The following is a 24,440-nucleotide window of genomic DNA, read 5'->3' as shown; positions in this document are numbered from 1 at the left end:
ATTTATCTTTTTCAAAGTCAGTGTCTCTGACTACATGACAAAACAGTCCATCATAGTCCTTTATATGCAGTAAATGTCAAATAAAAACAGTTACTGTTTAATAAAAAAATCAAGTAACAACAACTGCATAATTTCCTTTGAGTTTAAGATCAATGCAATACATCAGATTCACTCTATTTTATTTTTTTGTCGACTTTAGCATTGGCTATGACATTCCAAGAAGACATGGTTGCATACAGCACATACAAGACAGCCTATATGGTGCTATATGAGCAGCGGTTTACAGCACTTCCTTGGAAAAGCTACTGCTGCTCTGTGTTTTAAAGTGAGGTAAAAAGACATGCAGAGTCATGTAGGACTCTCACTGGTTTCACATTTGTTATTTCTATAGATAGAAATAACAAATCTATCTCCCATGGTGGAGAATTAGACAGATTGTTTTGGTCATATGTTTCACCACTGCATTAACATCAAATTCATTTTGAGATTCAATTGAGATTGTTGTTGTAATGCATTTTTAGGAAGGTAAAACAATCCTTGGTATTTCAAAGTTTTTAAAAAGTTTGGAGTTTCATGACTTGCTAAAGCTTACTGTACTTTCCCACCGAAGAGCACAACACATCATTACGGCATTACTGCAACCTGTTGGCTGCGATAGGAAATTGCACTGATCGAACGCCTACAACCGGAGACCCGAATAAGCGGCACTATTTGCAACACTTTCTGTTCCTTACAAAAATAAGAGGCTTGCTCGGAGCGATGTTGGTGAAATCAGTTGGTCGCACGGTGCAGGGCTGTCAGTGCGCCCACCACCCAGCGCCGGGGACGCACATCGTCGGCCTACATTAGTGGAAACAACCAGCGTTTGCCTCTCTCGATATGTGTCCAAAGGTAAACCAAGTGGTTGCATTATAAACAGACCATACCTGTAGTGAAAGAACGATGTGTTCCGCCGGTTATCTCATCTCCTGTCAGTCCAACTTGGAAAAATTGTGAGAAATAACGCAATGTCCCCAGAGTCACACACTCAAATAAAACACCTTCCTTGCTGTAATGTTGCGTGGTGAAATGTCAAATGGATTCGTTGTCACCCCTCTCCTCGCACGGAAGGAAAACATCGTCTGCAATAGCAACTATTTTTTAACTAAAGTCAACAACGACGCCGACCTGTCTGAAGCTGACGGGATCCACCGAGTGCGCCGTGCCGCCGATCTGTCGATAACTTTTAACGCACGTCGCCAGTAGGAGGGAAAAGTGATCAATCGCTCACTTGCACTCGAGTTCAGGATAATTCCGCAATGAATCCACAGATCTGCGGCGCGATATTCTGCTCTTGCGCCATTAAACCCGTGAGTAGCCTACATTAAAGTTATATAATACAGCCGTGTTGCCCTGGCGCACTCAACTGCAAACTCAAGCAGGGCAGGGCGGACAGTTAGTGAAACGTGTCAAGCTAACGGGAAAACAAGGGTCACTTCCGTGTTGTCCTTTCAAAATAAAAGCGGTGTTGTTGTAACTGTCACAGCGGTTACATGTTAAACCCACATGTGTCTGGTAACATTAACATCTGGAACTATCTTAAAGAGACATTGATCAGATTTCCAAAACATACGGAGTTAGTTGGTTGTTGTTTTTTTCGTTCAGTTTTTGAAAGCGAGTTTTGGTGCTTTTATTATAAGGAAGATTAGCTGGGTTTCCTGCCGCCTTCTGTGTATATGTGGGAGATTGACGCAACTGTTAGTTTGACACTTGCCGGTGAACGCCCCTATCCCTACTGAAACTCTCTCTGCTTGGGAATCTGTCAAAACGTGTCTGCATATAGCCCACCGTTTACCTCCGGGCACGGTGCGACTGAGGTCCCAGCAATAGGTAGTCATTTATGTTATGCTACATGATCTTCATCAACCAAACCAGAGAGTAAAATAAAACCTAGCTTTTTATTCTCAAGGTTCAAACCCCATTTGGGGTCCGATAAGGGTCAGATAAGGTTCTATGCAAAGGAGAGGGAGGTCTATTTTTCTCGATTTGACAGCGTGAATTAATAGGCTGAATTAGAATCCAACGTTTCATACGTCATTGTTACTCCCCCAGCTATAAATGTAACTCTTTAAAAAAAAAACTAAGTTAAGAAGTCCTGATTTTATCACAATTTAACCTTTTTTGGGCATGTCTCAATCTACCAGACTGCTGACAACGCTTAGACACAGAAGGTACATTGTTGATACCAGCGAGGCATATTAAACCTGTTTGTTTTGACATCTTGTATTATACAGTAATTGTCATTCATCCAGAGTTCGTTCTAGGTTGGAATTTAAATGTGAATCACAATGACATTGAGAGATAATAAGAAAACAGGCAGCTGTGGAAGAAAAGAGGAAGCTCAGCCAGAGTAAAACTGTCCTGTCAAGGCAAGAAAAAAACCCTGAACTAAAACTACCTTTAGCACTTTCAGAATCTCATATCTTGGGTCAGATCTTTATCCACTCTCAACAAAGCAGAGCTATAAATGGGAAGCAACAAACAGGGCGCAGTGTTTTTACAGGTCAAAGGGCAGGCGGACAGAGAGTAGCAGTCCTGAAACTTGAAGCCTAAAACTGATTTCTAATCTTGGTTAGCCTTTAAAAAATTAAATAAAAAAGTAATTGATTGCTAAAATTGATCATCAAAATTGCTAAATGTATTTTCTGTTGATTAACTAACTATAAAATACAAAGAAAACATAACATATTTTAAAAGAGAGGCCATGATAGGCACAACATTGTTCTTCATGAATATACTTTGCTAGTTTAATTATGATCTTTTAATATAGTCCCAATCCCTTTAATGCATGGGCTTACTTGATTACAACACAAATTCACCTTCACCAGAACAATAAGTAATTCAAGTGTGAGTCAACTTAGGAAAAAGAGGAGGAAGATAGGGGAGCAAAGGAAGTAAACAGTCTAGGCGGTGCAGACGGGCACAAGAAGAGAAACAAAGATAGGAAGATGCAAACCAACAAGCCAAAAGAAGAAAGAAGGAAAAGGAAAGGGGGGGCGGGCAGGTGTGGCCCTCCATGCAAGTCATTTGATTAGAAGGAGCAGAGTGTGTCCTGTGCATGTCGATGTCTCATTAAGAGCTAGTGTGGCTAGAGAGAGGCAGGAGCTCCCCAGGGCCTGATAAATCCACACTGTTCTCAAAACATCTCAGGGAACACTGTGAGTTTTTAATGCTGGGTGACAATTGGTGATCCTATTTACTGATTTAAAAAAAAAAACTGGATGTGTTGTGCTTCATGTGCATACGTGCAACTGGGAATTCATGAAGAAGTATGTTAACGTGGTTGTGTAATACACCTTACTCTGTATTCGTAGTAAATGACACTATTCCATTGAATGTGCTGCTGTGAAGACAGCTTTATGTGCATTGATTAAAAAGCCATTTATTTTTATTCCATGTATTTCTTGGATATTTTCTGTCTTTTATCATATTTATAAATAAGGTTTGAGACACATGGGTAAAACATGTTAAAATCTAACATGTGGGTCTGCAGGACTTTAACTTTTGATAGGCAGCCAGGGCCCTCCACTTAATCCAAAGGGGCACATTTCCAAACTCTTTGAGTTTTTAGTGCAATATCAATAAAGGTAGTTTGAGTAAAAGAAAGCAGACATTTCCATTGTGTAATTGTCTGGAAACAGATTTGTTTTCACTCCCTTCTCTGCTAAAATCTCTAACCTTGCATGGTAACTACTTGCCAAACCCAGTCTAATGAACAGGCGAGTGCTGAGCGGCCTACAGGCCCTTTGAAAAAGCCCTGCTTTGTAATCGGGATGCAGCATGAGTATTAAGGCTCAAGCTATTGCCAATTTTTTCTTAAATTGCCACTGTAAATCAAATTAAAATTATAATATAAAGCGTTATAGCTGTTGTTGCACCTGCAGTTTTTATTATTGTGAAGGATATGAACAATAATGTTGTCTTCAGTGTTGACATTCATTACATTCAGTAACTGAGTTTTTGTTACTCCCTTATCAATACTTTTCTTTTTTAATTTTGCAAACATTGACACTTGTTGATTTGGCTGCCCTCTATCATTACATACAGTTGGGGATTTTTGTAGAATTTAATATAATTCATAATTAATAATTAATATTCATGTTATTGCAATTACATTTAATTGGAAATCTGTGTAGTGTTTATGAAGTATGTATTTTGGGATTTATATAAACTTTGGTTTGCAAAGGTTTAGCAGCATTATCTAAGGCAGGGGTGTCAAACTCAAATACACAGTGGGCCAAAATAAAAAAATCGGTACTAGTCGAGGGCCGGACTGGTTCAATGTTTATTGCAGAACTTAATGAAATGAACTTATTGCACATATTAAACCTGGAATTAACAAAGCTTAAATGATTGCCTATAAAAACAACATTAAACATTAAATAATCAGTTGCATTCATTTCTTATGGCTCGATCTGCAGCTTTTCCGGAGTCATTTCTTATGATTACATTTTTCCACAGGCCAACAACAGCTTCAAAAAAACAATTTCCCTCAAAGAAAAAAACAAACATGCCCTGTTGTCGTGAGAGAAAAAGTGCAGAAGGAAACATCCATTTAAACTCAGTGTGCTGCTCTGTGATGCTAGTTCAAGCCAGATACTTGGCATCTCATCTTGGGTGCAAGTTCATCAATGTTTGGGGTCAGGCTCTGAGCTGAGGAAATCCTCAGGATTGAGTGAAGGTGTGCGTGCAATATACCGGAAGGCCAGATCTAATAGTAATTAGAAATTATCCTGCGGGCCGAAATTAAATCCACCACAGGCCTGATTTGGCCCCCGGGCCTTGAGTTTGACACATGTGATCTAAGGTAATCTACATTGTATTGAGTGCTATCAAGATAGATGCTGTTTTATGACAGCATCATAAAATGCCAGTGCATTGACCTACACAAGACAAATGTTACATTGTAACTATGGTCCACTTTCTGGTCAAAGCTATGGTCAAAGAATGAAAGTGTAAAAAAGGAACTAGATCACATCTAAGTTAGCATGTTTCTCAGCAGTCACAGTGTTCTCCCAAATAAGGATCCATAATATTTGCACAGCAGGACTTATCTAACACAACAACTGAGTTATGTCAGAGATGGAGGAGGAAGCTCAGTGAGGAAGGAAGGAAGTACAGACGGGAAGAAAGGATTTTTTTTTTATAAAGTAGAACAGTCAGTTCACACCCTTTGGTATTTTTTCTCTGAAGCAGAGAAAAGCTGGGCAAGACAATGAGTCGGAAACTTGTAGGAGGAAGGATGAAAATGACACAGCGAGGAAGGATTTCTAGACAGAACAAAAACAAGTTATTGCTCTTTGTAGATCAGGATTTGTGTTAAACTGCACAAAAAAAACTTTAAAGCTTTCCGACTCAACCAAATTAAGCTTTTCAGAACTAATCCATAAACAGAGCTAAGTATTAAATGTATTGTAGTATTCCAGAAAGAAATGCTATTGAGACATTAACTAAGGCTTAAGGCTTAAAATACATGATAAAGCACACACATGTTCTTCCAAAACACACAAGGAGTGTCATTTTTTAAGTGTGAAGCTTACTTAATTGTAGCAGAATACATAAAAGAAAAATCATAACACAACGTTAAAGGGCTGTTGTTCTACAATAATGCAATATTTCTACTCTGCAAAAAACGTTTTCATTTTGCACATTCACTTGTACTTTTGAGGATGACATTAAATTACCTTTATTGTTGACATGAAAACACCTCTGCATAATAACAAGTGCTGTTAAAAATCTAATAACTTAGCACGGTAGCAAGCCTCTGATTTTTCTTTCAACGTACTTAACCATAAATCAGTTTTATATATAATGTGTGTTTGAGCCAAAAGCACATTCTTTGAAAGTCATCCATCACCATCAGACGGGCCCACAGCTGTTTAGATAGCAGTTTAAAGCAAACCACTATGATTTTGGTTGCAATTATGTATCATGTCAATCTACAGCTCTAGAACTACTGTGAACTATACTGTATAATACTGTATATGAAAAACTCTTATGAACAGAGTTTTATGGCGCAAAAGCTCAGAGTACAACAGTTGTAACACACCATGTGATACTACAAAACATTTGTTGACTAATACACTTGAAAAGCCTAAAAACAGATTCAGCATCGCACATATTATTTCATGATATGTATGTATACATAACCCAACTTCACTTTACATAATCTTTTTGTGGTAACTTGTCTAACATCCCTTGCGTACATTAGGTTGTTTTCTTGCAACATTTCTGCCCGAAAGCAATGGAAATATCACAGCACAACTCCACTCCTATCTGCAATAGAGATGTTCTAGTTATGTGTATATGCTTGTCTCCCTGCAATAAAAGTTATGTCAAAAGATTCAGATGTCAGTGTTAGTATCTGCTTTACATAGAGAGCAAGGCGCGAAGCTACACACAAGTCAACTGATCACAGTGACCTTTGAATTCAATAGATGACAAGGCAATCTGATCTAATAGCGGCAGAACAGGGTTTTAGAAGAGATTAGCCCTACAAACACCAATTAGCTGACAACAAAGTGACTGCAGAGTGAACAGGTTTACCATCGCAGCCAGGATTTGTTAGCATTTTGCTTTTAGACGCTCCAAAACGTGGTCAAAAAAAATAGTCATCTGCTTTTCACGGTTCCTCACAAGAAAGACTTCTTATAAAATGATCTTTCTCATCAATGTTGTGCTTGATGTGTGAGTAAATCCAACGCGGCGTTGTGTCGAGCAGAAACTGAATTGACCTACAGTGTATGTAGGACAAATAGTGCTTTGTCTATGTGGCATTTAAACTATGCAATGACGTCTAAAAGTATGTACTGTTTCAAACGTGTTGGCCATGGATTATGTGCTGTTAAATTGTTGTTTTACTTGTATTTCCTGTCAATTATGTATTGTGTATTTTCCTTTTTTTGAATGTACTCTTGACATCATTGCACATATAAGGAAAATGAACCTAATGAGTTGATCGCATTTCAAGGTTGTTAATAGATCTCCTTTCATAAGAAAGAACTGAAAAGAGGTGTTAAAGGTCCCATGTCATGGCCATTTCTACTGATCATAATTCCATTGTTGAGGTATACTAGAATAGATTTATATTGTGCAATTTTCCAAAATCTCATACAGCATCTCTGTATAGTATGTGTATTCACTCTCTGTCCTAAACGGCTTGTTGGAGCTCCTGCCCCCCCTCCCTATGAGCCCAGTGGCCGTCTGCGAGACAGCGAGACAAAGCAAAACCCAGCCCGAAACCAGCCCGAACACACACACACACACACACCCGCAGCCTGGCTGGGAGTTTGTGTGTGTGCTCACACACCGACTCACAGCCTCGCCGCGTCCCGCCGTCTCAGGGAGGAGAAATCGGCGGAGCTGCAGCTGAGAAAAGATTGAGTGTGTGTGTGTGAGGAAGTCCGCAGATTGGTCCATTTGGACCAATCCACGGACTTAATGTAACGGCTCTGCGGACGTAACGTAATGGCTCCACGGATTGGTCCATTTGGACCAATCCACGGAGGGGTCGTCGTTACGTAACTTGGTTACCGGAAGAAAAAAATTGAAAAAGAAAATCTCCAACGAGGCGTTCTGGGACAGCATAGACACGTATTTTCTGTGTTAGAGTTTTACTCGCTACAGGGTGTACTTTGAGGGTTTGTGACTTTTACATGCATAAAAACCTTCATAACACACAAGGGGACGGGTAATAACCGGAAAAGCATGGCATGGGACCTTTAAATTGCTCTTCACCTTTTTTATCAGGACATCCAGTTGGATTGAGATTAGCTGAGGTGGAAGTGCTCTTTACAATCTGAACATACCATTGAATTCACTGATGGTGTGACTCTTAATCAGATATACTGCAGTCAAAAAGAAACAAATAGACTGACAGTTCAAATGAGGGACAGATCAACATGAATACAAATTAGTTTCACTCTGCGCGCCATAGTTACTGACAGAGAGGGGAAGTGTATTGCCGCTGACATTCACTCATTCCACTCATCATAGCAGGAAGCCAGCTTTACAAGGGTAACAATAAAAAGGAAAATTAGACTGTTCTTCTGAATCTCTTCCAGAAAACTTAATTTGTATTTCTGTATGTTACATCTGAAAGGGCATGTGTTGCATGTGCATGTACAAGTTAGTAAGTGTGTATTCCACATCCAAACAATACATTCTGTCAGCCTGAAACCACCCCCTACCTTTGCACCCATGCAAGTCTTAAACAAAAACACCCATTGGAGGAGGAGACAGTAACTGTGTGAGCAGGTAAACACATAAAAGATAGGAATGAGTCTGGTACGCTTACTGTACTATTATAAACATCTGGAAGGGTAACATAATCTACTGCTTCTGCTGCTGCACATTCAAAACAGTCCTGTTGAGTCAGCGGCTGTAGCTTCCCCAAAGGATCTTGTTGTGGTAAAGTCAGAAAAAAGGCAATACATTCTGTTCAGCAGTTCAACTCTATTGAGATCATTAAAATGGTAGGGTATACTTCACAGTTTATGATAGCACTTCACTCCTGGACTTTTGTTAGACTCACATTGGAGACTAAAATAAAAAGGATCAAAGTTGTTGCAGCAGAACCAGAGATGTTTATTTGTCCATGCATTTTCTTTCCTTGTCCATACTTTGCAATACCAACAATGCAAAATTCAGACGGGAATTAAGATATATTATTCTAGCACAAAATCCTTTTTTCTTTTTTTAACCAATGTTCATCAGGTGAAATAACTTTGGGTAATTCATCAGATTTAGCTGCTCCCTCTGGAGACACAAAGGCTTTACAACATGATTTTTCAAATATGCAGCAATACTCCAAGACCTGTACAGTAAACACACTTTGATGTTTAAAGTCAGTGAAGTTTAACACCTAGTCACTTCTAGTGAACTATGAAAGCTTGCCTGTACTCACTCCAACATAATCAGGGCAAGCCAGCCCTTGACAGCCCTAATAATAAAGTAACGTTAATCATACAGGAACCGTTGTTACCTTTATACGTCTTCTTTGTTCTTTTTAACGTTGAACTGTCCAAAAAAGCCATAAAATACTTAAATGCACTTTAAAAGTGTCCTTTTAAAACGGACTAATACAATTAATTGCAGAGATATCACAATTATTAATGAACTTTCAATCTATAGAGAAGTAGATGTCCTAAATTATAAGCTGATTTTGCAATGCTGAAATAGCTGACATAAAAACAATCATGTGTTTTTTAAGATATTTCACTGACATTCTGATGAAAGCGATCATTTTAACATTCTCACAGTTTGGCATGCTACTATGAGTGTATGACCTACATTCAGGCCAAAAGTAATTACAGTCAATAAAATAAATGCAAGATAAATAGATGGAGGCCTAGTTTTGAATTCACGTTGAATAGCAGCAGACTGCTGTTTTATGTTTTTATCATTTTGTTCAGACAGTTAAAATAAGAAAAAGGAGCAAAGTGAATCATTTAGAGAATACAAAAGGTAATATTTCTTCATTTTTGACCAAAGAAGCTCTTGAGAAAAGGTATGCTGAGCTGAAATAGCATAGTGAACAGAAAAATAAACTGCCGTTCAGTTGTTTCACAAATCGCAACCACAGCTTGTGTTTTCATGGGTATAGTGGAGAACCAGCGGCTCTATATGCAGACAGTTACTGTAAAGGATCGCCGGTTTTGCCTGAAGACATTCAGGTTTACTCTCTTTTTTACCAGTCTCAACATGCTTATGAGTGAGTGCATTACAGAAACACAACATGGAAACTAACAGTTGGATTTTCACAATGTGGCAAATGGCCCATTAGACAGCTCGCTAACTCGAAACAAATAATGTTTGATGTGTCAATAGTCGGTTTTTATTACTTTGCATGTTGCCACTTTGAAACTCAAGCCAAAGCCACACCTGCTGGTGGCCCTCCTCATGTGAAGAGTTTAATTTTCTCTGAATGTATAATTGGGTTGTCTTATAATATCATTATAGAGGCTAAGCCACTGAGGTACCACTATATTGATCAGGTTATTGTTTTATCTGCTTTCAAGTCATTTTGACAAAATCAAGTTTAATTATATTAGACAACATACAGTACAAGTACATACAAGGAATATTTTTCTCAGTTTTACACATTTATTTGCATGTTGGAGTAATTCCAGCTGAGGTCACGGCTGTTTGATGGTTTACTGAAAAACAAGCTCAAAATAGATCAAATGTAGTAATGAATGATTAGATTTCTGTCAGAACAGCACATAAATGAGCCATGAACATGCATGTTCTTAAATAAGCCAAGTGTTGTATTACAAGAGCTGCTTTCATCAGTTAAAATATCCACCTGTGAATATCAGGTGGGTGGGTCAGTTGGCACCGCTGTCTCATTTGTGCAGCCGTCATTAGTTATTTGATAATTTTGTTTTTAGGGTTAAGCCAGCTGTTGTTTTCACAGCAGATCCGTGGCTCACGGATGTTCTATTTAACAGCATGGCTCATTCACCTGGCAATCAGAGAGGGGGAGAGAGAGAGAGACCCCACTCTCTTTCTCTTTTATGCAAGAGAAAAAAAGGGTGAAACAGGATCGGGTGACATTTCCTCAGTTTGATGTAAGTGGATTATAAAGGTCTTACAGCCACTGCATCTAAATAAAGACAAACCTTTAAAAACACCTACCAAATAAAATGCTGCGAAAAAGGACATCTTTATTGGAGAGCTCTTTTGAAGCAGATGCACCAGTTTACATATTCTGTGGTTGAACACGGAGGAAAACAAATGTTGAATCCATTCTTCCTAAAACAACGTCTGTCCAAACACTATGGCCATCACCTACAGTAATCCGCAATGTTTTGCCCCGGTGGTTGGATGATTTTTGTCAGAAGTATTTCCTGCGTGAGCTTGTATATATTGTATAACACACTTTCTTTTTTAAATATGGCACAAACAGAGGCCTCCGGGGAATAAGAAGGGATTGATTGTGTTTCAGATTCAGTGAAGCAATCAGGGTCTTATGTTAAGGTGTTGATATCTGGTGATAACTGGGGGTAACCATGACAACAAAATGTGCTTTCATTGCAAAAGCAAGCTTAAAAATTAGTCACTACCTTTGCCTCGTTGTCTTAAAGTATTTATCCGTCTGATAAAAGGGTCTGATGTGGTAAATTCATTTTTGAAGACAAGGGTTTTGGACATGTCTTTTCAATTACCAAAGTCTATAAAAGACCATGTGGATATAAAGCGAACACATCTGCTAGTCCCTCCACTCTGTGCAGCTCAGTGAAGATAGAGAAGAAAACATAGAGGATCCCAGCAGGATATTCAGGTTAAACAGCACTTTCCATCATCCTTACTTCTTCCATCTTGTTCTCTACCTTGACTCATTCTCCATCTTGGTTTCCAACGTCCTCCCGACAGCAGTGTATGAGCATATGTTTGTGTTTATTTCGTTGCTCACGTAGCTTCGTGGACTGATTCCGTTTTTTTCTGCTCTGCTCCCAGCTTGTTTTTCTACTGGCAAAGCAGTCACCATGGATACATGCTGTGTTGTGACCTTTAGGGGTCGACCTATCATGTGCTAAGTGGTTGGTGTACACTGAACGCTGAGGACACGGCTTAGTGTAGAGTTGTGTTCACACAGACAAACACACACTGGCTCACACACACAGTACTACACACACATGCACAAACAGGCCAGGCTTTAGCCGACGTGATGTGTTAGCCGTGTGTTCCAATCATGTGATTAAACTCGGCAGCATCCCGGGTATAAACCGCCATCGTTGTATTCATAATTTTTTCTAGTTAAATTTGAAACGACAGGATTTTGTCGGAAAATCCGGCAGATGTTGTTTTTAAAGCACCAACCTTGAGTTCACAGATTTCACAGCAAAATGACAAAAACGGTTTCCGACCAGATGATCTGAGCGACTGCATTTGCCAGAGGTGCTCGTCTCCGCTCTCTGAATCATTAAGCGCTAGCTGCCAAATGTGGCCCACATCTTTAAAAGAACCAAACACAGAATGGTTCAGTGAGATAAAGATAGGGAGAGGTGTATGTGCACAAGAGCTCCCTGGCTGTTAGCAAAAACCCTGAAAGAGAGGTTTATTTTGTAACACTCATAACTGGCGCAGTTTGCTGATGTGGACACAAACATGAATGGACCTGAGTACGAACCTACCTGCAACCAGTGTGATACAAAGTAATACTAAGTAAGTAAGTTGCACTAAAATAACAATGTTGAAATAATTAAATGTTAAATGGACTGCATTTGGAAGCGCTTATATATAGTCTTAGCAAAAAACCCAAACAATTTACGCAACAAGCCAGCATATACAAACACAATTATTGGTGGCAGAGGCAACACACTTCTTAAATGTGAGGTTTTCTGCTGTTCTATCATTGTACATTAAGTTTTTATCATTTTTGGGAATGCCCACTTTACTTTAAACCATAATACAGCAGCATTTCACACAGTCATTAGTTAGACAGTTTGCTTTGTGTCTTTTGGATGTGTAAATCTTAAGTACATTATACTGCAATTCTGTGGTTTTGTATTGACAGTTGGTGTATTCTCCATTTTACCACTGTCTACATCGAATGTTAGGAGAATGAGAGAACCCATTTCTAATACTATCATTTTTAAAATGGCCACTATCAGTCATAAAATGGCAGCTACCAGTTTGTGTGAAACAGTTTTAAACATGTGGTTAACGCTGTCACTACTTGGTTAGGCTCAGGAATAGATTATTGTTTAGGTAAGAATAAGTGCGATTGTTATGAAACTTACGATACGTACATAAGTGAGGAATGTTACATAGTTAAACTGTGTAAATTACCTTAAATGTGTCAAAATAAGTTTACTTTCATTTCACATGGGACAAAAACAGTGTTCCCCCAAGTCAAAGTCCTTTTTGAACATCCATTATTCTACGCTGACCTCTTCCCTTCTTGGACTTTATCACTCTTTAAAGTACGTCTGTGCAACTTTCTCCTTTGCTCCCATTATGATTTATACGGCCATAATCACCGCCTAACATTCCTGCATCGATCCATCTTAACAATAAATGATAATGGCCCTTAATGTTAAATAGGGTGTAGAGTAGGACTAAAGAAAATCTATACCCCCCTCGACAACCGATAACAACCATTTCATCTATGATTACATTTAAGGATAGTAATGAGAGGCAATTGAAAGAGTTCAGTGCATTTGAAGGTGGGTGTTCACATGCAGGGTATGGATCCAAAGAGGTATTAATGAGTCAGCCTTCATTTCAGAAGTGTATTCAAATGTTGGGAGAGAAAAGCCTTGAGAAACTAGAGGCTGTGTCATTTTGACGCATTAAATATGAGCACCTTCTCTTCTCGTCACATTTTTGTAATTAGATGTTTGTTGGAGTGGGTTTCAAAACTGCTCATTATTATGCATCAATTGGTATGCAACTTAATGAATGTATACTCAAATGTTTTTTAATGATACAAGGTCAATCAGGTTTTGGGGTATTTTACATTTCTTTCTCCCTTCTCTGTCTATCTGATTCATTATGAATGTGTAGATCTCCTATATTATTCATCAAAGAGTGAGTGAGATTGATGCTGGAGGGAGGGGTTGGTGGTGGTGGTGGTTGTGGGAGTGACATAAAAAGGCAAGAGACCCAGATGGGAACACAGTATTCTGGGTTGATGGTGATATGATGTGAGTCACCCAACTGAAACTTTACACCACAATTTCCATCATTGACCCAACTGTTTCTTCTACTCACTCCACCACTTCCTATACATTATTCTTCATCTGATGCTGTTTATTCAATGAAATGATCAGATATATTTCGACCTGACTGCTTTGCACATTTTGAAATTGGTCTTTGTCTTTCAAAATAGTCCTTAAAATATTTCTTGTTCAGTGTGTCTGTGTTTTTGTAATTTGAGGAATGTTGGCTGCTGTATTGTATTTATTTTGTATTCACCACCATTAGCCAATATAACAGCTAGGACTTTACCTAATAACAGTTGTAAGTGTGTTTGTGTATGTTGACAACATCCTCAAAAATATTCAGAAACTTGTTCTTTCTATTACTTTCTTCCCTAACTCTTTTTTCTTATCTCCCTACATTTTGCATTTTGTCCATAAATGTATTTTTTACGAATTCATTGTTATGTCCATGGATGCACTGCAATCTTTGCCTGCCTTTATTACTATATAACATTATAAATGAGCAGTTAACGGTACAGTCCTTTATAACATACAACCTGCCTAAGCACACATCACCAGAAGTCAGGTCATTTTTGCACAATATGAACAAACAAAAAAACGATGTTTCTGATATGACTGTGGACTTTGCTATATTTGTGTAAGAGGTATCCGAGATCCTCTATTGATAATTCACCAAATTTGAGAAGGCAACGTTTGTTTATTTATTTGAAATCTTCTTGATGGTGGATTATACTGTGAGTATTCACTCTTTGGAAGATGCCCATATGCAAGTACAAATCCCTTCACCAAGATAAATGTCTATTATATCTTGATCTGTCCCTTCCCTTTTATCATATATGACATTGAGAAGTCATCCAAAAAACAAGGGTTTCATTACCTGACTAATTTCTGCACTAATGGGAAGCTTGTTTATCTAGGGGGAGTAATTAGTTGTGTTGATTAGCATCAATTAGATCCATAGTGTCTTAATCTGCCATTAGGATGCAGCGCAAGAGAATGTTCCCATGCCTACTCCAGGTTGTACACAGTTATTATGAAGGATGCGTTGCACAATTTGCCCCGAGATAGAAGGATGAGTGCTTTTAATCTGAGTGTTAAGTGCACAGAGAGGATATTGTAGTGCTTAGTCCAAATATTAACAGAGAGAAGGTTTTGAATGTATTATTTGAATCCAGAAAATAATATGTATAGACTTGTTATTTGCTGCCTTGTCTCTGACCTGTTTATTCTCTGCAAACGTTCACACAAATAATAAAATCGTGTTTTAATTAACACATTAAATACATACCCTAACTCAAGCCATTATATAAAATGGCTGAACAATAGTAGCAAACAATCCATTTGCTATACAGTACGGGAAGAACACAGTGTAGCAGACAGTCTCTTATTATGAATTGTTATGTCACATGGAGTGTGAATCGGATTATCTACCTTTGTGTGACAAAAGCAATAATAGTTTCCCATGATTGCAAAATGACAGTGTAGCAATGGACTGTGCGCAGATCGACAGTGATGAGTATGGTTTAATAAAGCCAAAATAGTTTGTTTGACATACATCAAAACTGAAAGTGTACTGTCAAATTACAAAATAGAATCAACAGTGTAAAAATAGAAGAAGAAAAGATAAAGAAAGAAGATATGCAAATAATATAAATGTATTAAAAGTTTGGGAAAAGGAAATGAGCTAATGAGCTAATAGCGTCAACCATCACCAAAAAACAGCAACAATGATATTCATTTGCAATACAATGTATTTCATATAAAATATAATACTCAAAAATCAGAGTTCACATTTCACCACAACACCTATGAGAAAAATAAGCCCCGCCACTTAAAGAAAGGAAGACATTAAATTAAAGTTTTGAAAGCTTTATTATCTCATGTTTTGTTATAATTCCAGTATCTGTTTAATTTATTTGTTGCTTTTATTTTGTTATGTATGTTTTTGTAAATATTTCTTGTTCTTGGGTCTCTTTTGGAAATGGGATCTTAATCTTGATGAGACTGCCTGATTAAATATAACAAATGTATTGTTTAAATGACTAATACCAATGTAAACACAGCACATGGGTGGATAGCAGCAGAACCAAAGACATCAAGATTTTGCCAAGCACACTAACACAAACAGCAACGACACAGAGCCATGATATCAATCAAAGTAATAACCTGACAGCATCGTGGTGAATTAAAGCCGTGGTCCCTTGGTATACATCGAAGAATAAACCCCTTTGTCCCTGCGGACCTACACTTCCTACGACAGAACAGGAAAGCATTGCTTTAAAAGGGATTTGATGCCGACAGCTGAAATGACAAACTAAGTTGAGGAGCAGGAGCTAGACTATCTCCTTCACAAAGCCTTCCTGAGGTGACATCATCAGACTGTTGGCAGGGGAGCTTGCTTATGAAATGCAACAAGTATTCAGTAGCAGCAGTGTTATAGTTGAACTAACATACCAGAGCACTGCACCACAGCACAGAAGAAACTTGGCAGGGTCTTAACTTAGCCCCCTTATAGTAAAGGGTGCGTGAGATATACATCAGAACGTATATATATCATGTGTCAATGTAGCAGCAATGCACTTAAGACAACCTCTAGGGGCCTCATTACAAAATAATATCCTGTTTGTCCTATGTCAACTTAAGTTGGAAAAAATGCTATCAGTCTATCACCAAATAAGGTTTTCGAAAAGCATGACTGTGTCTTATCCTTTCTTAGACCTCCTGCTGATGTTCATTTAAAGATAACTTACTGTAAGCTTCATTTCCAATGGGATGGCAATTTCTAACGCCTGTGTCTATTTAGAATGTACTCTTCAGCCCTTGGCAAGTTTTGCCAGTTAAAGTGTCTTCATAATGTTTAAAAAAGTGTTCTCCATATTTATTGTAATTGCCATGTAAACAATAACAACAGTTTTTTTTATAATTGAGGATGGGTTATCCTAATTGAGGATTCCTATGTTGGAAAATCACTATAAAAGCTAAATCCCTATTAATTCAGGAAACTATCACAAAGTTATTCTGCTCTACTAAACTTAGATAGGATTTCACACTTTCACACAGTTATTTTTGTAATGAGGCCCCTGCACAACAACCCCTGGCTTCCCTCCATAAATGTACACTTCATAATGAAATCCCCATTATAGAGCCCATAAAAGAGTCAGCAGTTCAACATTCACTGTTCACTCAATCCTTCCACCGTGAAGTGACAATACATCATGTGGCTTTCAGTCACCCTGCTGCCATGACACATGTAAAAGCCCACTGTGCTCTTGAGGCTGCAGCTCTCTGCTCTGCGTAATTAGCGCCCTAACAATCAGAGCAAAATGATCTAATTTGATATTAAGCTGTGCATCATGCATGCATGGCTGAAGACAGAGAGGAACTGCCTGTCCAGTACTGTGAGGAGAGAGACGAAAGAGAAGAGAAACAGTCAAATGATTATGATAATTATATTTATGTATTATGATCATTACTAAAATCAAATTAAAAACTGAACTGCTTCTTACCTCATTTATTATGCCAATAGTGCGCCTGCAAGCATCCCAATGTAGTAGTAATTGTTTTCTGAAACTAATGCTTTAAGTTGTACAATTAAAATGAAAGGTACTCAATACATATATATTATTACCTTATACATTGTGGATACTTCTATTCTGTGCATGCTGGTTTTGCTGGTCTGCAATTTGGAAAGTAAATACAATCACTAAAACACATAATAACACCTGTGTCTGTAGGTTTTAGAGGGAAACCTGTACAAGGTGTGGTTAAGTCATCATTTGGTGGTAGTATACAATAACTTGACTATCTGGTTATATGAGTATTTGACCACGTTGTCTTATCTTCTTAAGGGTAAATAACACAATTTGACAGATTATAAAGGTGTTGTTACAAGTCATTTGCCTTTTTACTGCCAGAGACCATGACAAGCATCTATCTTCCTGAACAAAAGTACAATTCATTTGTATTTTAGTACATTATATTACTCACTGATCATGGGGGATGTATTTGTTCCTGTTTATTAACATGAATAAGTGACCTTGCACAGTCTCTCACAGATTGGAACGCAGGGAGAAGAATAGCTCATTGTGGGCTGAGAGCAGTGCAATTTGAGCTTTTTCTTTTTATCATTAGGCAACCGTTGAGTGTTAATGAGCCTACATTCAAACACTATAATGACACAATAGAGAGTAGATATCCCAGTGCATGTACAGGATATTATATACACACTGTGCATTATGTATGATTTATGAATATTAACAACTACTTATACAGAGTTCTAAGAATTGACCAAGGCAATTAGTCAGAAAACCGATTGAAACAAAAAGAAGGTCCTATGCTAAAAATGGAAGCCAACTTCCTGGCACAGAGAGCTTTGTCCACTACAGTCTGGAAACTCTCCACTCATTATGCATTATCTGCCGAGCCTCAGAGCACATACTTTAATTGGTTCTCATATTTGAATGCCTTACGCCCCTTGCCACACTAGAAAAGAAAATAGGCCACACAAGCTTCAGGGCAATTTACATTTCACTAAGAGTTTCCTGGAATTACAAAAAAAAGGAAACAGTGGATTGTTTGATTGTTATGCAGAACCAATGTAGCTGTGCAGATCATTTGGTTCTATTGAATAAACAACAGTACGGATATGAGACATGTTACTGACAGGTGCATAGGGGTCCGTATTACATAACATTCCAACAACACTTACCCAACTCTGGACTTAGGACCCTTGTTCAATGACTAAAAAGGATAAGGCTAAAAAGTAATACTGTATAGTATATTTTGAAGCTAATGACAACATGGAGTTGCAGCAGATTGTACCACCTTCCCCTTAGGAGACCCTGTTCTTCCCCCTTTTGATTACCTCAATTAATCTTTGTGCCAGCAAAGGTAACATGTTCTAGCACACAAAATAGAGCAATGATGGGGATTATAATCAGTTGAAAGCTCGACATTGCAACAATAATTGACTTTAGACCATCTATCTTGCTTTCCCCGCTTTGTTTTCCTTTAGTGCTGTAGACGCTTTATTTTCATATTTTTTTTCTCTCTTGTCCTAGTCTATCATGGTCCAGAGTGTCAAACCAAGCACTATGTTTTTCGCTGGCCATTTTATAAATAGTTAAAGCCACAAGGTTATACAAGGCTCTGTCAGGATTCCTTTCTTCTGCTTGAGCTCTTCCCTTTGAGTTGCAATAAGGTCCATAGATCCTAGTGCAGCTCTCCGACACACTGCCAATGACTTCCAGGATCCTGGAGGGAAGGAGGGAGTGTTTTCAACTACCGCTGCTGCATGTGCTGCTTTTAAGTGCTGAGCTGATGACTCCTGAAATAATCATGATGTTATCCTTACCCCACTGAGCAGTATAAAACGGACTGCTATATGATGGGCAGGCTGCGACAAAAAAAATTAGGGGATGAAAAGAATACGGCAAAATCTCTTTTCCCAAGGCAAAAGTCATTAATCCAAGTGGAAACAACCGAACACTGTGCTTTCCTTTCTCTACAGAGCAAGATTAAATGTGCATGTTTACATATTAAACATAGAGGAACACGTTTTATTAAGGCTAAGTTAGCTAGCTTTGTGCTATGCGAGACACAGCATTTCATACATACCGCTGTTATGATGTTCAAAAATATATTAAAGAATGCTTTTTAAACACCTCAGAGGTACCAGTGGAACCAGTGTGTATTCACCAGTAATTAGTCAGTTCATCGTGAACATTTATTTAGCCTGTTCATTCTCTTTGTGCCTATATCTGAGATATTGATCGCTCTGCTGTAATGGTATCAGGCTGTTACATAAGGCATAGAGAAACACAGCCCTGACTATAAATAGGATGCAATAGCTTTCATAAATAAATGAATAGGCAAGATGATTAAATAAATGTATATTTTATTGCGTTGGGTACCACAAGCAAAAAGAGACCCCAGCTTAAATAATGCCAACATTTGCGGTGTATGAACTTAAAATAAGGATGAGCAATGCTTGGTTGTTAACAGAGGCCTACTATCCACAGCATATACAGTCAGATGCATTTTTATGTAAGCACTAATTCTGAGTAATAGGAGTAACTACCATAAAAGTTAGGGGAAAAACACATGAATTTGAATGAGTCACATTTCTACTAATGAAAGCACAAACATGTAATGACGTCATCTGAGACGCTGATGCTTTGGTATGCTGATGCTCCGAGTTATTATGCTTATGTCATGCATATTGAATAAGAACGCCCCCACAACAAACAGATGGGTTTTTCATTCTTTATAGCCGCTGTACTCTGAAGGTTAACATAATTTCCCTTTCCAAAGTAAACAGTACAATTATTTCAGAGAGAACTGAAAAGGTCTGTAATGATGGGAGAACTATTGTCATATTTTCTTCTTTTTTTTAGTATTAGGTATATAAAAGCTAAATTGTTATGGGCTTAAACTATTACCTAACACTACAGCTATATTAGGAAACATTTGATGTAATATGGTGCTTAAAATATTCCATTGTCATCCACCAGGAACTGTTTGGCTCACTGAGCATCTGTGTTGTACTGCAGTCGAAAGAGGAAGTTTTCTAATTAATTTCCTTCTTTAAAGGTGAAGGGTTTATCACAGGTGAGATGCCATACATTTTTACTTGTACCTTGGATTGTTAAAGAGCAACACAAGATCTGTCCAGGTTAATGTATCACTGCTATTGAGCCAGACCTATGCAGTAGTGCTGTTCATAAATGTGTCATTTTGCTAAAGCATTTTAATTTAGGTTTTCTCTTGAGAAGAAATTCTGATTCAGTTATGTTTACTTTTCCCAAGTTGATGCTTTAAATCACTGTATTTGAAAGTAAAAAGCAATGCATGATAAACAACTACTGGTGTAGATATACAGTAAATATATGTTGATTAGGTATGGCAAATTCAGTAATAATTGAATCAATATTTAATGTAACCTGAACCAATTATTCTTTATATATTCCTCTAGTAAAAGTCTTGTATTATGTTCTTTTAAAATCCTTTTGTGGATGACGGCAAATCCACAGGCCTGTATTTTTTTTTTAAAGGTAGTGAAAGGGTGTAGCAGGCACCAAGGAAGCACAAACAGCTTTTTGGAGCAGATTTGAATCATGGAGCGGATAAACAAATTATTTTTCACTTATGGTAACAGCCTTGGCGGGGGTCTGCATTCTTGCTGTGGTTTGATAGGTCAAACATGTAACTATTTTTCTCTAACTCTTTCTCCACCGTGGCGATGAAAGAAGCATTAAGTACCGTTTCCTGCCGTTGAAACCTTTCCTTAACATATTAAATTGTCATGCATACTGTCAGGGCCGTGGAACACTTAAACTAAATGCAGCCATTACTAAAATGATGAGTTACACCCTGTTGTCCCCGTTATGACACGTGACACTTCCTGGGCCTCAGGCAACAACATCCACTTACTATACGTACTAAACTGGTACCATTTGTTCTAAAGTGTGATGTGTTAATTCATATTAAAAAACGTTCACCATTTCACAAGTTTGATTGCCATGACATTTTTACATATGACAAATGGAAGGTTTTGTTCTCAAACATCCATCTATGAAAAATAATGCACAGCTGCAGTTATAGGAACATGATGGCAGGCTACAGTAAATGGCAGTATGCAGGCAACTGGACAATAATGTTCCAAAATCAAGTTGGCTCGACCATAATTGCTGTGCTTATTTTAGATCCTTTTGTGTGGGTCTGCACAGTGTACATTGGCCGGTCTCTGTATGTATGCATGTGGAAAAGCACTGAGCTAACATGTAATATATGTGCATTTTTGTGTCTCTGTGTGTATATATCCATGAAGATGTTTAGATTATACGCCTATGTGTTTTTGCACACTGCGATATGATCACATCTTATAAATGACCTGTCACCATGAGCCTTATTATTATGAGCATCCCTCCCAAGACACACAAACATACTGTATGTACACAGAAGTGCACACGTACAATGTAATGCTTGTACAGCAGTACATACACACCTGCTCATGAATACACATGAGCATGCATTCATGTACACACACTGACACACACACAAACACAGGTTTCCTCAGCTGGACTCTTGCAGTGTTTGTGTTGGTTCACTGAGTTCTGAATCAACTGTTAGAAGAGGCCGCAGTGCAATGAGTGGGGACAATTAGTTTAATGAAGTGCAGCAGCAAATCACACTCAGTGCTGTGCTAACAGTTGCTCTGTGAATATTCATGTGCTGTTGGCTTTGCAGATGCATTAAAAGGTGGCGCTGCGTTGCTGAATACCAATCGTTACATTTCCACCTGTCGCTCGTCTGCTCCCTCAGTGGAGATAACATCATAATCAGCCTCATTGCTGTGAGGCTTTTTGTAGCGCATCACGTACACAGGCCACATTGATTATGCTATCCAGCTACATTAGCTTCTGGCCACCATTTCATAACAGAAACCCTGACTTGACTTATACAAAATAATAAAATGGTTCTGAGTAAATCATTTAACAAAACAAACATCATACAAACCTATGAAATTGTCACTAGGTGTTATCAAAGTGACACATATTATAGTGGAATTTGAGAAAATGCATAAATGCTGAGAAATCATTTAGCAAAAATGTGAAGTTTTGTGAATTTCTTTTTGAACATTCAAGTGTTTGTTTTTTTGGACACAAACATATTGCAGGAAAGCATTGATATTATTCTTGACTTCTTGGAGGGAGATGAACAAGCTTAAACACCCGAAAAATCAATTATCTTGAACAAATATTGTTTGTGCAGCTTTAAAATAGTTATGCCCTCAGCAGCAGTCTTATATGCATACACTTGATTACATTTTTTTTAGCTCATCTAAAGATCAGAGAATCTTGTTAATTAAAATGGAAGTAAGATGGTAAAGCAAAACTGGAAAGAAATCTCCGTCACACTGTACCATCATTTCATGTCACAGTAAAAGTAAATGCTGTATCTTGTCTTAAAGAAGATATTGATGTCGCTTTATATTATGTTAACCTCATGAGTATGACATGTTTTAAAATAATAATCATATAGCTTCCAATTGTAAGTACATACCAGTAGTAGCAATTTTTCATGTACTCCAAATGCATTAGGCATCAATTTCTAATGCAGTATCATAACCTTCTTGTGGGCAGATTTGTGCAAATCTCATGTCATGCTGTTTTGTAGCTATACATTTAGATTGCGTTGTTCATCTTTTACTATGTTGTTAAACTTCCGTGTATTCCCCTTCTCTCCACCTTCATCCCTACAGCTTGTGTCTCTCCATGCCTTTCTTCCAGCCGAGCAGGAGAAGCTCTCATCATTAGCTGCTGCTCTCCAGTCAGTCGTCCAGCCTGCTGGGCAGAACAGACTGTGGCTCAGGCCGGCCAGATGGAGGCGAGATTATCCTCCATTAGATAACATAATGGTATGGGGGGGGGGCCCATATTCCCCGGAGACAAGAAGACCAGTCAACTAGGCAGATATTCCTAAAACAGCCGGTAGTGATGATGACGATGTTAAACACAATTTCTGATGACTAATATCAATACAACTTTTTCACCAGGATTTACGGTAAAACTGAAAAAAAGCATGTTAAACTATTAAGCAATATTGTTTTTTTTTTTTTTTTTAAATTGCACTTCTTCTATTAATCTCATTTAAATCTCGTTTCCATAACTCAGTTAAAATAACGGTTTCATGTTGCCAATAATCTGTGTTTACATCGACAACATCAGGGACTGATTGGGGCCAGCCATGGTAATAATATAGTGTGTGTATTCAGGATACTTGACAATGGTTCCACTAAATGTCATGCTATGTTATTGTTAAATTAGCTTAATCTACAAACTAAGCAATGAAATAAAAACCTAACCAAACAGATATGTAGACGTAAAACACTTTAAAGAATCATGGGCTGCTTTGGGTAGACTGGAACTTTTCATAGATCTGATCCATAGAGAGCTGTACATTTCCTGAAAATAACTGTGAGGAAGTTCCAAAAAGACGAGGGGATGTTGTCATTCCTCCAGGGTAAATGTGAGACTGTAGCCAATGAACACAGCTATAAACAATATTCAGTCAGCCAAGAGAGACCGTATGTAACTCAACACTGTCACCTGGAGGCGCTTGGGTGTACATTTTTCAGGAGGTGACGAAAAACAAGACGACGCAGCTCAAAAGAGCTCTTAAAGAGCATCTACTATGTTGTTGACTGTACACCTGTTATGGAAGGATATGTGACAAGTGGTAATATTGCCCAAATATTGTGGATAGGAAGTGGTACTGCTGTTAGAGCCTGGCTCAAAGCAACGTATGCAGCAACTTATGAAACAACATTGGCCCAATGGAATGATACAACTCTAAAATAGTTAATCAAAAATTGAGCAACGAGTGCAAACACAAGTAATTAAAGTTCTCTCATGACACTCACAATTTTTTTTTCGTATCGCCTATTTATTGCATGTTTGTTCAAAGGCGTAGCAATACACCATTTTTTTATATCTGTCAATTGTGCTTGGGTCAAGTCAGTGTATATTAGTCGAGAATAATTTTGAGAAGCCGATCCTGAACAGTCATGTAAAAACCTGCTAACACAACAGATTGATTACCCAAAAGTTTGTAATGCTGTCAGCTAATATTAAAAAAAATATATATAAATAAAAAACACAAACAACAGTCTCTGAAAAAAGAAATGCTTATCACAATTTGAGTGTATTATGATTTACACATTTAAATGAA

At 38.0% G+C, this 24,440-nt stretch overlaps 1 protein-coding gene across 1 annotated transcript in view; it reads right to left on the bottom strand.

Annotated features, from left to right (window-relative positions):
- The window catches only part of LOC117490218 (glucocorticoid receptor-like), a 69,508-nt gene extending 68,086 nt beyond the window's left edge, over window positions 1-1,422 (bottom strand). The window contains exon 1 of the mRNA XM_034139840.1: window positions 927-1,422. The gene's annotated coding sequence lies outside the window, so the exon portion shown is untranslated. The remainder of the gene's footprint in view (window positions 1-926) is intronic.
- Between the last annotated feature and the right edge of the window lie 23,018 nt (window positions 1,423-24,440).

This window comes from Trematomus bernacchii, unplaced genomic scaffold (assembly GCF_902827165.1).
Source record: "Trematomus bernacchii unplaced genomic scaffold, fTreBer1.1, whole genome shotgun sequence".
Classification (NCBI taxonomy): Eukaryota; Metazoa; Chordata; class Actinopteri; order Perciformes; family Nototheniidae; genus Trematomus; species Trematomus bernacchii.
The sequence above is the reverse complement of the archived record's forward strand: the minus strand, read 5'-3'. Positions and strand labels throughout refer to the sequence as shown.